We start from the raw sequence: 15855 nt of genomic DNA on the forward strand, positions 1-15855 counted from the left end.
AATGTTGCTGTAAAAGAGAGTGAACAGTAATAATGTTTTACATAGTAAGTTATATGTAGCCAGTTAGTTAGCTATAGAAAATGTTTGATAATGTTGCTAGAAGATTGAGGACAGGAAATGAACCCGTAGGGGTTAGTGGGTGAGTCCTCCTAGGAGCCATAGAGAGATGGCTCAGTGATCCTGTACTTCGAAAAGAGGCAGTAGGCCTGGGCAGATAGACAGGCGGTCCTGCATAAGACAAATCAGGAATTAAGAAGAAGGTGTTGCACTTAAGGTACCGTCACACAGTGGCATTTTTATCGCTACGACGATCTCGCAGTGTCTGACACGCTACTGCGATCAGACACCCTGCTGAGAATCGTACGTCGTAGCACATCGTTTGAAACTTTCTTTCGTCGCTGGATCTCCCGCTGTCATCGCTGGATCGTTGTGTGTGACAGCGATCCAGCGATGCGTTCGCTGGTAACCAGGGTAAACATCGGGTTACTAAGCACAGGGCCGCGCTTAGTAACCCGATGTTTACCCTGGTTACCAGCGTAAAAGTAAAAAAAAACAAACAGTACATACTGACCATCTGATGTCCGTCAGGTCCCTTGCCGTCTGCTTCCCGCACTGACTGTGAGTGCCGGCCGGAAAGTGAGAGCAGATCACAGCGGTGACGTCACTGCTGCGCTCTGCTCTCACTGTACGGCTGCACTCAGTCAGAGCAGGAAGCAGACGGCAAGGGACCTGACGGACATCAGATGGTCAGTATGTACTGTTTTTTTTTTTTTACTTTTACGCTGGTAACCACGGTAAACATCGGGTTACTAAGCGCGGCCCTGCGCTTAGTAACCCGATGTTTACCCTGGTTACCAGCGAACCTCGGCATCGTTGGTCGCTGGAGAGCGGTCTGTGTGACAGCTCCCCAGCGACCACACAACGACTTACCAACGATCACGGCCAGGTCGTATCGCAGGTCGTGATCGTTGGTAAATCGTATAGTGAGACGGTACCCTTAGAAGAGAGAAATGAAGAAAAGTTAAATTGTATTTTAGGAGTTTATTAGTAAGCCTTTAGTGGATTCAGCTTACACGTCCTTAAAGGAGAAGTTAAATTATTGTTGAGAATTTGCACTTAAGTAGAATACCCGGCTGGGTAAGCAAAGTTATTTATAGACTTTTATTTAAAATATTTAACCATGTTTCAGTTGTAACGTAAGTGTCCTCACCTCCCATAAAGGGAAGCTTTGTTCAAATTTACTTGTTTCATGCGTTTCAAAATTGTACGTGTTTTTGCTGACATGTATTGTTGTTTTCTTCCCAGTCCAGGAGTACTGGACTTAACCAGGGGGGAGTGAAGCGCCCCAGAATCCTGGTCGTTGCAGTACTGTCGCTCCGCCGCTAAGGGGGGTGATGGTATGTCTGATGGCACTGAAGGAGTTCACCTGACCAGGTATCACAGACACCAGTACACTTCACAGTCTGGCCTCCAGGGGGAGCTAAGGGTGCTATGTATTAGGCCACTCCTCACAATCTGGTAAAACTGGGGGTTGGATAGAAAGTTAGGGAGAAGCTGACTGGGTTGGAACCAGGCAACATCCTACGGCAGAGGGTGTTGCAGGGGAAGAACCAGGGGGGTCCCTGTCAGGCGTGGGATCCTGACAGAGGCCTAGCGAAAAGGACAGAACGTTAAGGAACAGCGCCTGCACTACATCGCGGCGGTATCTCAAGAAAGGACAAGAAGCGAAGTTTATTGTGGAGAGTGAGAAACAAGATCAAAGCAAAAAGGAGATATCACCAGTAGGAGTCGTGCTGTAAGATCGAGGCAACATCCTACTGAGGCGCATAGTCGGTGGCCGGAACGCCGAGGAAGTATTGGGCTCCAAGCATTACTTCAAACCAACGGCAGGACAGTTAATTATAGGTTGGCTGTCTCACCTAAATCACCTAAGCAGACATAGGGGGCAACTGTGGGAGAGGGGCGTCACTAGGGTCCCGGAAGAACTCCAGGCCTACCCGTCATACGGGTGCGTCCTATCCATATCATCTGGGGGACGGAGAAGAACATCAGAACAGAGATAAGTTGTGGGAAAGAACAACAGAAACAGACAACAGTTGTGAGGACTATCCCGTGGTGCTCAGCAGGGAAGTACTACAACACACAGGTGCTAGAAGGTAGGCACAGATTTCCACCTGCAAAGGGAACTCTGGAGGTGCCATCGGACCGGCCGGTCTCAGCCAGCCCTATTAACCGTACTCTGGATTGAGGATCTTGAAGCCTTCAGTAAAGAGGTAAAGAGACTGCAACCCTGTGTCCTCGTTATTCATCGCGACCTGCACCACGCACCATCACCTACGACTTTCATTGGACAGCCCTTAGCAGGGTCACGGACCGGGTCTAGCCACCGTGACAACCCCAGAACTGAGACAGAGAGGCCCGGTGCCGAGTACCCCGCGGCCCTGCGTCTGGGGGCGCTCCATGTGCTCCAACACCAATGTTTCCTGTTATGTGCTCCAGCCTCCATCCCACTATCTCCTGTGATGTGCTCCAGCCTCCAGCCCCAATATCTTCTGTAATGTGCTCCAGCCTCCAGCCCCAATGTCTCTTGTTATTTGCTCCAGCCTCCATCCCCATTATCTCCTGTGATGTGTTCCAGCCTCCATCCCCAATATGTCCTGTGATGTGTTCCAGCCTCCAGCTCCAATATCTCCTGTGATGTGCTTCAGCCACTGTGTCTCATGTGATGTGATCCAGCCTTCATCCCCAGTGTCTCCTGTGATGCGCTCCAGCCTCAATCGAAAATGTCTCCTGTGATGTGCTCCAGCCTCCAGCTCCAATATCTCCTGTGATGTGCTCCAGCCTCCAGCCCCAATATCTCATGTAATGTGCTCTAACCTCCATCCCTACTATCTCCTTTGATGTTCTTTAGTCTCCATCTCCAATATCTCCTGTGATGTTCTCCAGCCTCCAGCCCCAATATCTCATGTGATGTGCTCCAGCCTCCCTCCCCAATATCTCCTGTGATGTGTTCCAGCCTCCAGCTCCATTATCTCCTGTCATGTGTTCCAGCCTCCATCCCCAATATCTCCTGTGATGTGTTCCAGCCTCTAGCTCCAGTATCTCTTGTGATGTGCTCCAGCCGCTGTGTCTCTTGTGATGTGCTCCAGCCTTCATCCCCAGTGTCTCCTGTGATGTGCACCAGCCTCCATCCCCAATGTCTCCTGTGATGTGCTCCAGCCTCCAGCTCCAATAACTCCTGTGATGTGCTCCAGCCCCAGTGTCTCTTGTGATGTGCTCCAGCCTTCAGCCCCAGTGTCTCCTGGAATATGCTCCTGTGGCACCCCAGGAGTTTGGGTACCACAGTGGTGCTGCCTTCCTCTCAGGGAGGGTAGTGCCATGCCTGGAGACAAGAGGGATCCCTTTGGCAGGTGAGCTGTACACACAACACATTCCAACTCCAGGCCAGAAGGGGGAGCTCAAAACCCGGTTTTGGGGGATCTTCCTCTCATCAGGTAGGCTGTAGTGCAATTGGTGGAATTCATGGTCTGGAGGAGGAGTCAGTCAGTCTGAGAGAAACAAGAGACAGGAAAGGAGCAGAGGAGAGATTTAGAGCTCAAGGAGGCTGCGATTGGGCCTCCTAGGAGCCAGAGGGGAGAAACCGGGAACGGGGAGCCCGAGGCTGTGGGGAGCTGCAAGCCCCACAGCAGAACAGGAGGGCATAGAACTATACGTAAACTGCCTGTACAACACCTGAGGTACAGCAGCAGTCAGAGCCTGGAGTCACTGTGCCTGAGACCCCAAGAGAAATAGCTCAAGCTGCTTACCATGCAGGTGCTGTCTCAGGACAGGAGAGAAAGGAGTACCTTGCCAGCAAACTTCAGGGAGCAAGGGACCAGAAAAGCAGCGCATAGTGGAAGGCTCCCAACCTGACCTGCCAAGGGGATTTCCACTTGTTTCCAGGCTGCCTGGACTCCTTCTGTACCTGTTGCCAGTACCCTGGACTGTGGTAAAGACTGCAACCCTGTGTCTTCCGTTATTCACCGGCAACACATCAACACTGCCATACACCTTGGGAGCCCTGGGGACCCGCTTCACCTGTGGGAAGCATCACCACCTCACCGCCATATCATCACCCCAGAGGACCCCTTTAAGCGGCGTTGGTCCCTACTGACCGAGAACCACAGGTGGCTTCACAAGTCCCCTAAAAGACCGTTCCCTTTTATTTGAGTGCCCAGGGAACGGAACGGGTCGCAGCCACTCTTACATCCTCTTTAAGAGCCACCAGACCCGGTGCCGAATACCCCAGGCCCTGTCGGGCGACTCACTTCAGCCTCCATCCCCAATGTCTCCTTTGATGTGCTCCAGTCTCCATCCCCGATGTCTCCTGTGATGTGCGCCAGCCTTCAGCTCCAATATCTCCTGTGATGTGCTCCAGACTTTTGCCTAACCTTTACCTACCTTTTCATCTCCTTGTTCCAAGAGCCCTAACTTTCATATTTTTCGGTCCATATAGCCATATATGGCTTGTTTTTTTGCAGGACAAGATGTACATTTGAATGACTCCATTCATTTTAACACATAGTGTACTGGAAAAATGGAAAAAAAATCCACATGTGGTGAAATTGCAAAAATCCAGCATTTCTGACATTGTTTTATGTGAATTATCTTTGCAGCATACATTGTGTTGTAATAATAGCCTGGCAGTGTTATTCTCCTCATCAGTACATTCACGGCCATACCAAACTTGTCCTGTGTTTTCATTATTTTAGTGGTGAAAAAAAAATCAGAAACGTAAAAAAAAACACAATTTTTTTTGATTGTGTCGGTATTTTCCGAGAATAGACATAATTTTTTTAAATCAATTTTGGGAAAGATATGACATATTGAACGCTTCTTACAGCACTTTTCTGCAGAGCTGCATCAAAAGAAAAATAGCAATTTTGGCGTTTTTAATTTTTTCTATTTACGTCATTTACTGATCAGTTTAATTGATTTTATATTTTGATAGATCAGACTTTCATGGACGTGGCGATATCACTTAATTTTATTTTATTAATTGAGAAAAAGAGGGGTGATTCGAGCTTTTATGAGTTTTTTCATTTTTTTTATCTTAAAAACTTGTATTTTTACTTTTTTATTGTATTTGTTAGTCCCCTTAGGGGACTTAAGCCTGCGATTGTCTGATCGATAGTGCTATACACAGCAATACCACAGTATACCGCCTCGCACACTTGCGCCATATGGTTTTTTTTTTCAACTGACGTAAAAAAAGTGAAAACTTTGATATCATAATGATCAAGAAAATCATGTTGCCTGGTAATTTTTCCCCCACAATAAACACTAAAAAAACAAACCTCAAAAACTACATTTTTGTAATCAAATGTTTAATACAGTATATAGTAAAGTGATTGGCATCAATCAAAACTATAAAAATAAAAAAAAAACGCTCTAATATGAATAAATTGATAGAAAAATAAAAATGTTCAATTGACTTGTAGGAAGGAGGAGTAAAAAATAAAGCATAAGTGCTCCTGAATATTACTATCCTAAGCTCTTTGCCTTTTTTTGTTCTTGGTAGTTTTTCACATTATTTTGTACGCTTTTTTTTATGATAATCCAGATGATTTGATAATCTGTAAGAAGGATTTATTTCGTGTGGACGGGTTTTATTTTTTTTTTTTTGGCTGCATTTCCCTAATTGTCCAGCAGAGGGCTTCTTACGGAAACTGCTCTCAGGCTTGTGATTAGATGACAGACTGGGGAGAGCAGATTCTTACGGTTTCTCAATGTGAAACATGGCATCCGAGAAGCCCCTGGAGCATCGGACTCCGTAATCAGTATTTTGCATTCGCACAGAAGCCTAAACTGCTTGTGTATAGAAATGATGTATTAAATGGATGTAATGGGGGAGAACCGGGGAATACAATGCATTATTCTAGCAGAGAGCTTGACGTTAAATGCCTCCGGAAAAGATTTACTAAACGTGACGGCCCCCGATCTAATCACATGTAGTTATGTCCCTTCAAGAATGAGGGAAAAATCGAATAATATAGCCCGACGTTAGCATGGAGACGTAGGGGGATCATCTGCTTCTTCTCTAGTGCCCTGCCGGGGAGTTACCAGGGGGCTTCTCTTCTTTATAATCCCCTATAATAAGTAGGTCTAATATTTTGGAGGGAATTTTTGCCCCTTCATCCAGAAGATCAGACCGTGATGTTGGGGGGAGGCCGGGCTCACAGTCTCCGTTCTAGGTGGGCTGAGGTCCGGGCTGTGGGCGGCCGCTCATGTTCTCCTCCATGTCTGTATGGACCTTGTGCACGGGACACTGTTATGGGGGACAGAGAAGGGAAAACCCCAAACTGTTCCCAAAAAGCTACAATTGTCCTCAATGTCTTGTGCTCTAGATTTAGATTTCCCATCACTGGAGCTGAGGGTCCGAGGCCGCCCCCTGATAACAGCCCATAGCATCATCCCCCTCCACCATCTGTACAGGGGGCACAGTGCAGTCAGGGGGTAACATCCTCCTGGAATCACCAAACCCAGACTCCTCCATCAGACACAGATAGAGAAGTGTGATCCATCACTGCACAGAACACGTCTCCTCCAGAGTCCAGTGGTGGCGGCTTTACACCACTCCATCCGACGCTCGGCATTGTGCTTGGTGATGTACGGCTGCATGCAGCTGCTCGGCCATGAAGATCCTGGTGGGGGCGCAGTGTTTGTGCTGATACCGGAGGAGGTCAGGACTCTGCAGTTATGGGGTCAGCAGAGCGGTGGTCTTTTCTCTCCTCTGCTCCTCAGCACTCGGCCCCCCGCTCTGTAACATTATGGGGTCTCTTCTTTGTTGCTGAGTTGCTGCGGTTCCTTCCAGTTCTCAATAATATCAGTCACAAGTGATGGGGGAAGATCCAGGAGGAAGAAATGTCATGGACGGACTTGTTCCCTTGCTGGCTCCTATTACAGGACCGCGCTGGTATCAGGGGCTCTGCACCACTGGCCGTTCTGTCACATGGTAGTAAAGGCAGACGGTATGGTGGGGGGTGGGGTGGAGATTATATACTGGGAGCAATGGAGACATATGTTATACACCTGGGGAGAATGGGGCAAGAGTCCTAAAGCTATAAATCGGGGAGTAACATGGTCAAATGTTATACACCAGGGGGTGAGGGGCCAGAGGTTATACGCTGGGGGGCAGGATGTTATACACCGAGGGGTGAGGGTCTGGATGCTATACATTGGGGGGCTTGATATTATACACCGAGGGGCTGGATGCTATAAATGGGGGTTGAGGGAGCCAGATGTTATACAGTGGGGGCAGAATGTTATGCAGTGGGGGCACTGGAGACAGATGTTATATATACCAGGGGCGAGGGATCGGTTGTTATAGATTTGCCCAAGCTGAAATACTCTGTGCTGCTGTTGCTGTATTCCTTGGTAAGGTGATAGTATATTTTCTAAACTAGGCTGAAGCTGAACTTCTAAGATTTATCTTCTCCGTCACTGATTCCAACCACTTTTATTATTATTATTATTATTATTATTATTACATTTTTATGTTTTTTACATTATCTCAATGTTTACATCTTGTTTTTTTGTGCGTTTCCCGTGCGTCCGAGCCCCGGGCCACCTCCGTCCTCTGCAGCAGGCAGCACGTATGTGGAGTATACAGCAAATAGTAAAAAAGAGGAAAATGCCGGAGAGGAGGATGGAGCGACCTGCGGGTGTTTTCCACTAAGCCTCGGCGAGCGAACGTCTGCCTGTGAGCTGAGGAAGAAGCCCAGGCTCCCCCTTCCATCCCTGAGTGGTAGCGCCTGGCTTTCAATGCATGTGTGATTGTCAAGGCTGAGCATTTGCAGGATTGGTCCCTTCTCCTCATTCATGTGCTCCTCCACTCCATGTACATGTTACCGTTTGTATCAGGCGACGACGACGACATTGCAAAAGAGAATAGGACAAAAATACAAATTCTCCAAAACGCGGGGGATCCGGGAGCGCGCTGGGCTTGTGTGCCGCCGCCGCCGCCGCTGAGCAGCATCCTAGCAGGAAAACCAGGGCAGCGCTGCAGAGAAGGGTTTATGCTACACGTCCGGTGGTGGATTGGAAAGCGCCGTCTGAGCCCACCGGAGAAGCCTGCAGAATGGTAAGCGACTGCTGCAAGTCAATCCCATCCATCCCTCCCTAAAGAAGGTTTTCGAAAAGCCCCCCGACCGAATGGTGTCCTTTCCTTCCAGCAGCCTCCCCGTCTTCCTCTCTCCGCTCCGGCAGTGCTCTGCATCACCGTACGGAGGAGACTTACGAGAGACTCACGTTACACATTGCTCAGACGGGCATTTTGGGGAAGAAAAAAAAAATTAAAAAAAAACCTTCGTCTGATGGGATTTCACAAACCTCGATGATTTCTCCTTGGCTGTCTATGTCTGGACGGATGAGCGCTGCTCTTGAGGCTGTAAAGGTTTCGAGAGAAAAGGAGGGTCATTTCTCTTATTCTTTGTTTTTTTGGTTCAATGTCCCATGGAGCGATACAATTTACCCATTTTGGGTTGTACCCATGGTGTGGGCAGGGTGCCGGGTGCAGGGGCAAAAATTTCCGAAATGGGATTCGCAGATAATGTTTACGTACCGGAGTTGGGAAAGATTTTTTTTTTTAACCAATGCTTTGCCAAGGAAAAGTTGCCGGCTCGAGAATCATAACAGGCCCTGGCCATAGGTTTTTCACTCATTGAGAGGTGACCCCCCCCTGTAAAGGGATGACATGTTTAGGATGACCTTATAATAGTCCAGGACTACTTAAAGTCCCAGATTACATATCCACTTCTGGATTTCTTATTATTTTTTTATTATTTTTTTTATTATTTTTACTATGATGATTATTTATTTATTTTCTTTTCATTTTTTTTAATATTCTGTTTGTGTTGATTATTAGTGTATTTTATAGTTATTTGATCACTTTTACCTCTATTTTATGGTTATTATGATATTTGTTTTCAGTTTGTAGCATTTTTCTTTTTACGTAATGGTTGTTGCTGTATTTTTTTTATGTTTGTAGCATTTTTTACCTTTTATGGTTATTATTGAGCTTTCTATCACCCATTGTATCATTTTTCTCTTTATTCTATGGTTATTGTATTGTTTTTATCTTGAGACTATGATTACCGAATAGTTTTTTAGTATTTTTCTTACATCGTCTGTGTCCTTTGAGCCTTGTCCTTTGATGCTGATTGTGTTTATATGATACTTTATGATTTTAGTTCATTCTTTGCTTTTATGAATAATCATTATCTTCCGTTCCTTCGTACTGACGATGAAGGTCACCGTCTTTTATATTTTTATGCATATTATGTCCCGTGGTATGACGATTACTACGACTATTTTATTATTAATTTATTTCTTCGTCTCCCGACATGCCGCATGAGAGGATTTTGCTTGAGATTGCCTGTAGCATCTAGACGTGGCTTTTAACCCTATAATCACCTCCAGATATCAGATTTGTATCATTTTATGGTTGCAGGGTTGTTGTTGTTGTTGTTTTTGTTTGGAAGGGGCTTTGGGGGCAATATATTCAATTCTTTGCCTTGTAGGCTGAGATGAACCTAAATGATGGTTGCAGCCTATCGTAAAGGATATTATGCAACGTCCGCTTTTATTCGATGGGGACGGAGATAGGGTCCTATGTGACCGAGATGTCAGGGATGGTAAATCTTCGTCGGTTTGCACCGGCGGAGTTCGGCTAATTCTGGGATTTGCTGCTATCTCTCACCTCTATTTACATATTTCATTTTCACAAACCCAAGGAACCCACAGCTGATGGGAGGAATAGCGGTGGGAGATGCCGAATCCTTTCTCGATGGGTGGTTGGCTTGTAATGCTTACTGAATGCACGGGGTTAATATCCAGCCTTCAGGAACATGCTATAGAAACAAGCGCGGAGATTTCGCCCTATAGATTTGCATCGGTGCTGCTCTTTCCATGGAATAACCTTGATTACACATGTGCTGCTACTACGCAGAGCAGAGGCGTGCCATCAGAAGCGTCAAGCCTGGTTGAAGGGCAGATCCCTTGTTAAAGGGGTCTTCAAGCCTTAAATATTGGCTACTGTTGAAATCGTCAATGAGAACCTGGAGAGTCACCACTATACAAAAGCTTGAAAGGCGTGTACCCCTTTAACGAATGTATCAATTTTTCAAATAATACAAAGTCGCTAAAGTTCTAGAATGAAGCTGATTGGCTTTGATAGCCCAGTGAAGGGAGGTTCTGTAGATCAATGATGATCGGGTGGATCCTAAAGCTACACCTAATGTCGTTTTATTTCCATCTACCATGCAATTGAATATGATCTAATATTTTCTGTTTTTAGTTATTTTAGGCTTGGAAGTGGTAAAAAGTTCAATATAATGACAAGGTCCTTAGCAAAACGGAGCATTTTTTCAACAAGTCAGTACTAAATCGGTATTTAGCTGATTTAGTTGGAAAAGATACAGTCTTATCCAGGCCCTGGTGCTAGGTGGACCCCAATAACAGATAAGTGGACATTAGTGACCTCTAGTCTCTCGAAACACAGATGTGTCATGTGTTTGTTTGTCATTGGGAACAACTCCTATGGGTGCAGCTCTTGGCAGTTGCAGAGGTAACCATCACTGGTAATGGCGTAACTTGACGCTTATGGGCCCAATGAAAATGCTCCAAACTGGGCCCCCAATTATTGCAAGTCTTTAATGGGATTGGTCTTTTCATATAGGCCAATGGTGTATTTTGGGCCCCTTAGTCTTCAGGGCCCCAGTGTGATTGCAACCCCTGCATCTATTGCATTTACCCGCCACCGGGGTCCAAATCCCTGAACAGGTCTTCAATGGTTTCCTATAAAAATGGCATGTTCGAAAAACATCATTGCGTGTTTGAAAGGTGAACACTATGTAAATGAGGAGAAATGTTTATTTTTTCAATCTATGTCATATCTATATATCTATTGATCCATCACGTCTATCACACTATTGTTAAAGCGTTCATAGTAGTGTATTAATTTGTGTCACCGCTTTCACGCCTAGATTTGCAGAAACACCAATTTACCAAATGCTGTAAATCTCCTGGAGTAAATCCGGTGCGTATTTTTAGCGATTGTCATATGTTATTATACTAACTGAGATCTAAAGTGATATCTATGTACACTTTATATATAGCATGTTGGAAAGTTAAGGTGTCTGAAAGCCTTTCGGTGCCATCAGTCGACAAATAGTCATTCTACGATAGGTGCTTCTAGAAGAAGGTTGGATCCTCTTGACCATTAAGGGTTGACCTGCTGGCTGACAATGAATGACTTGTCATGAATATGACTATATATACTTTTTTGATGGGTGACCTTTGATTAAATGGAGAAAATGCTGCCTGGTTGATATGGACTTCTATATCCAATACCACCTGACCTTATACATCTTGTAGTGTGGAGTCAACGAGCTTTTATAAAGTAACCGAGGGTGGACACATTGTGAAGGTACCTGTTTCATTCAATTGTTTTGCTGCCTACTTGGTCTTGTGTATAGTACAAACTGTGTCTTCAATGGAAAAATGGGAATATGAAGTCCTGGCATCTTCCGAATTTCCAACTTTCATCAGCCTCTGTCATTTCGAGAACCCCATACACATTTGTTATTGGCTTATCCCACCAATCCGAATGTGAATGCATATGGCCAAATTAAACTCTAGATCCTATGAGCAAATTTATTGATGGCTGGTTGGATGCCAACTGACGACGTATAACGGGAAAGGCCACAATTAGTTCTAGAATAGGACTTTTTTTTTTAGATTTGTGACAGTATGCCCAATGGTGTAATTTCGATGAAAGGAGTAGGCTCATAGAAAACAATATTCTTTAGCCTCTTCCTTATATGTTTGCTCCCTTTAATACCAGGCCTTATCTCCTTCTTGTGTCACAGTGGACATATAAGTCGATTCTTATTTTGCTTATTGCCATCAAGAGCAAACAAGGGAATCGCTGAGAGCCAAATGTCAACTGGGAACTCGGTTACTGAGGACACGGTGCTCATGATAGATGGTCTTCTTTGTGAACAACAATTTCTGTTGATCCTAGTCATTGGCTTTGGTTGTTTTCTTTTTGTATGTTGGGCTTAAACAAAGCAACGAGGAGTGTAATGGTAGCAGTTGTACATTTAGGGTGTGAAAATAACCCCTCTGCCCATTAAGAAGACTCTACGACTGAAAATGACTGGTAGTTTGAGTTCCGGTTACAGATTTTGCATCATGGCTTAGAGGCCTAAGTTGTGCCTCTGGTCTTTGCAATGTACAAAAGAACCCTCTTCCTCATGACGGGACAAATAGGAAGAGGTTTGAAGACCCTTTCACAGCATCATTATCCAGGAGCCTCAATGTGCTCTCCTGGTCATGATCGCCACGGTACCATCTGTTTGTTATCTCAGTCATCCATGGAAATGGCCAAAGTATTTTACAGGCAGATAGAAATACATAGGGATATATGCGTGGGAGGGTTTATGCTAATTAGCATGTAAAAGGATCCTCCCATGAGCAAATCTGATACCTCACTTACTTCATATGTGCATGACAGCTCCAGTATAGCTTCATTACCCACAGGACACTTGCAATTTGGCTAATTAGCATGCCAATGGATCCTCCCATGAGAAAATGTGGCTTTTCACACTCAATATGCATGAAGGCTTCAGTGAACCCTCATTTCCCACTGGACTTGTATAAAATAATTATCAGGCAGGTGACAGTCAATGACTAGAAATAAAGACAGAGATATCTGTAAATCGATGACTTATGTTAATAGGCATGCCAAAGGATCCACCCATGAGCAAATGTGACTCTTCATTCTCATGAAGTCTTTAATAGACATTTGCTTCTAACAAAGGCTTGTATAAAATAATTACCAGTAAGGTGACAGCCACTTATTAGATATTTAGCTAGATATATATTCAGGGGAGGACATATGTTAACTAGTGTTCCAAAGATTCCCCCATGAGCATGGCTGATCAATATGAATAAAGCCTTCAGTAAACCTCCATTACCCACAGGGCCTTTGTACCATAATTAGCAAAAAAGGGGACAGTCATTGACTGTAGGTATATTTAGATCAGTTACGTATGCTAATTAGCATGCCAAAGGATCATCCCATGAACAAATCTGGCACTTCACACTCAATATGCACAAAGGCTTCAGTGGACCCTCATTTCCCTAAGGGATTATATAAAATAATTACCAGGAAGGTGACAGACATTTACTAGAGATATAGCTAGAGATCTACGCAGGGCTAGAGATCTATGCTAATTAGTGTGCCAAAGGTTCCTCCCATGAGCATCTCTGATCAATATTTGTGAAGGCTTCAGTGAACCCTCATTTTTCTAAGGGCTTGTATAAAATAATTACCAGGAAGGTGACAGCTATTCACTAGAAATATAGCCAGAGATCTATGCTAATTAGTGTGCCAAAGGATCCTCCCATGAGCATCTCTGATCAATAATTGTGAAGGCTTCAGTGGACCCTCATTTTCCTAAGGGCTTGTATAAAATAATTACTAGGAATGTGACAACCATTTACTATAGATATAGCTGGAGATCTATGCAGGGTAGAGATCTATGCTAATTAGTGTGCCAAAGGTTCCTCCCATGAGCATGTCTGATCAATATGCATGAAGGCTTAAGTGGAGCCTCATTTCACACAGTGCTTATGTAAAGTAATTAACAGGAAAGTGATAGTCATTGATTAGCTACATAAATAGAAGAGGACCTATGCTAATTAGAGTGCCAAAGGTTCTTCCCATGAGCAAATCTGATACTTCTCAATACATAGGATGGTAGACTACCATTACCCACAGGGCCTTTGCATGGCTGACCAGGCTGCACGTAACCTAAGTCCACGCTATATTGCAGTGACCTTGAAGAAATGAAGGCCTGCAAATACAATAGGAAAGGTGATTTGGCAAACCTGAACAAGGGTCTTCTCTTCATAGACCCCATAGCAGCTGCTTATCCTTGATGGACCTCAGCTCTTATTGCAGCCAAATATACGCAATTTAATTTGGGGGGGTTTTGGTTTGGGGTTTATAGAAACTCCCTAAGCACATTGTAGCTAAAATACCAGTTATTTCTCCACGTCTATCTACAAGATAAATTGATTGTACGTTTTTTACTTCCACTAAACGGAGTGTTTTGTGCTCTAAGATTTTCTCGGGGTAATTTAGCTATTTCAGCTTTTCTCTCGTTCTTCCAGTGGGCTGCATTGTACTCCGCACATAAGAACATTAGTCACACAGCACTTGCTTTAGATCTCTGCTAAACACAAACACACACGTGAATATAAGACCACGGCTTACGGTAATTGCCCGGTATCGGGTTTCTTCAGGGTGAATGATGTGTATGTATTGGAAGGAGGATTTTGAGGTTATATGGGGTAATTTCTAGTTTGGAAAGATTCTGCATTCTGTTCTGATTTATTTTATGCCAAACGACGTATTTCTTAAAGGGCAATTGGTTATCGGTAACACTCTCAAACGGATTTTTAGGCTTAGCTGAAGTTTCTATGATGGGTTAAAATAGTAATCTGGTGTGTATGGTAGGAGGAGGCTTGCATATCATGTATAGTCGTTGGCTCGTTGCCCTTCTTGTCCAGACTATGCAGTGCAGGTATGGCCTGCTAATTCTTCAAGGGTCACAATGAAAATGACGTATGGATTGGAAGTATCCTCTCATTCTACCTTTTCTCACAAATAAGAGTTGTCTCCTGACAACATATCTCCCTTCCTACTACTCATAATTTTAAAATTTTGGATGAAAATAGTCCAAACTTTATTTAGAGGCCTCTGATGGAACCTTTGAGTAGACCATCCAACACGTGACCTTCCCAGAGGGCAAAACTTGTTACAATACCTTCCTGTTGATCAGGATTTAGAAGAGAAGCGCAGTCAGTGGTGGTGAGATCGCTCTTGTGAGGGTTCCGCTACATTCTGATTTTTGAGAAAGGTCCAAGACAATCTGACCAAAACGTCATGTTTTTTGGATTGAGTAACAATAAACAGTACAACCATACCCTTAGAAAAAAGTGCTAAGCTCTTTTTACCATGGTATAAAGGGGTAGGACCCTCCTTGAGCACCGACCACTGAGACTGCACTTCAGTGTCCAATTTTCAACTCCTTCACTCTGACTTAGAACAAAAGAAGATACGGTCTCCAATGTATGGGCTGTAATTACATCAAAAATCCCCTTTTAACAGTTACATCCCATATATGAGATCCTCTTGACCTCTAATTTATACGACCAAGCTATCTTTTCTGATCTCTATTTGAACACCAACTGTAACTAATTAGGTTTTCCTATCCTAACGAATATCTTTTGACCTCCACATTGCATTACCTCCTCCTTTTCCATTGGATCTCCATAAAGGGCTCCTCTACATTATACCATGTGGCCTTCTCATAACTGATAGATCTTTTACTGGCCTCTACATAATACTACACATCTCTTCCTGACCTCATGACCTCTATATTACATCATGTAGCTTCCAAAGCTAAAAGGCCTCTTCACCTGTACTTTTGATCATATTGTTTCTCAGAAATTATCTATTTTTAACCTTTGTATTGCGCTTTGTGGCTGCTACTATTTTAACGGACATTTCGTGACCTCTACACTGGACCACATGGGCTCCACTATCCGAACAGATCTCCCTTTGACCTCTTTGTTAGAATATGTGTCCACAAACACATTACCAATTTCCTCCTTACCTTTACAATGGGTTCCCCAATGGTTTCTGACTTCTGGACAACCATATTAGACCACACAACCTTCTTATCCTGACTGATCTCCTTTTGACATCCATATTATTCCATGTGGTCACCCTATCATAACTAA

At 44.3% G+C, this 15855-nt stretch overlaps 1 protein-coding gene across 7 annotated transcripts in view; it reads left to right on the top strand.

The window, feature by feature from the left end:
• Positions 1–7828: 7828 nt before the first annotated feature.
• TENM4 (teneurin transmembrane protein 4) overlaps positions 7829–15855 on the top strand; it is a 1485534-nt gene continuing 1477507 nt past the window's right edge. For all 7 annotated transcript variants that reach the window (XM_077298663.1, XM_077298665.1, XM_077298666.1 and 4 more), the window contains exon 1: positions 7829–8122. The gene's annotated coding sequence lies outside the window, so the exon portion shown is untranslated. The remainder of the gene's footprint in view (positions 8123–15855) is intronic.

Source organism: Ranitomeya variabilis, chromosome 3, assembly GCF_051348905.1.
Source record: "Ranitomeya variabilis isolate aRanVar5 chromosome 3, aRanVar5.hap1, whole genome shotgun sequence".
In the NCBI taxonomy this organism is placed as follows: Eukaryota; Metazoa; Chordata; class Amphibia; order Anura; family Dendrobatidae; genus Ranitomeya; species Ranitomeya variabilis.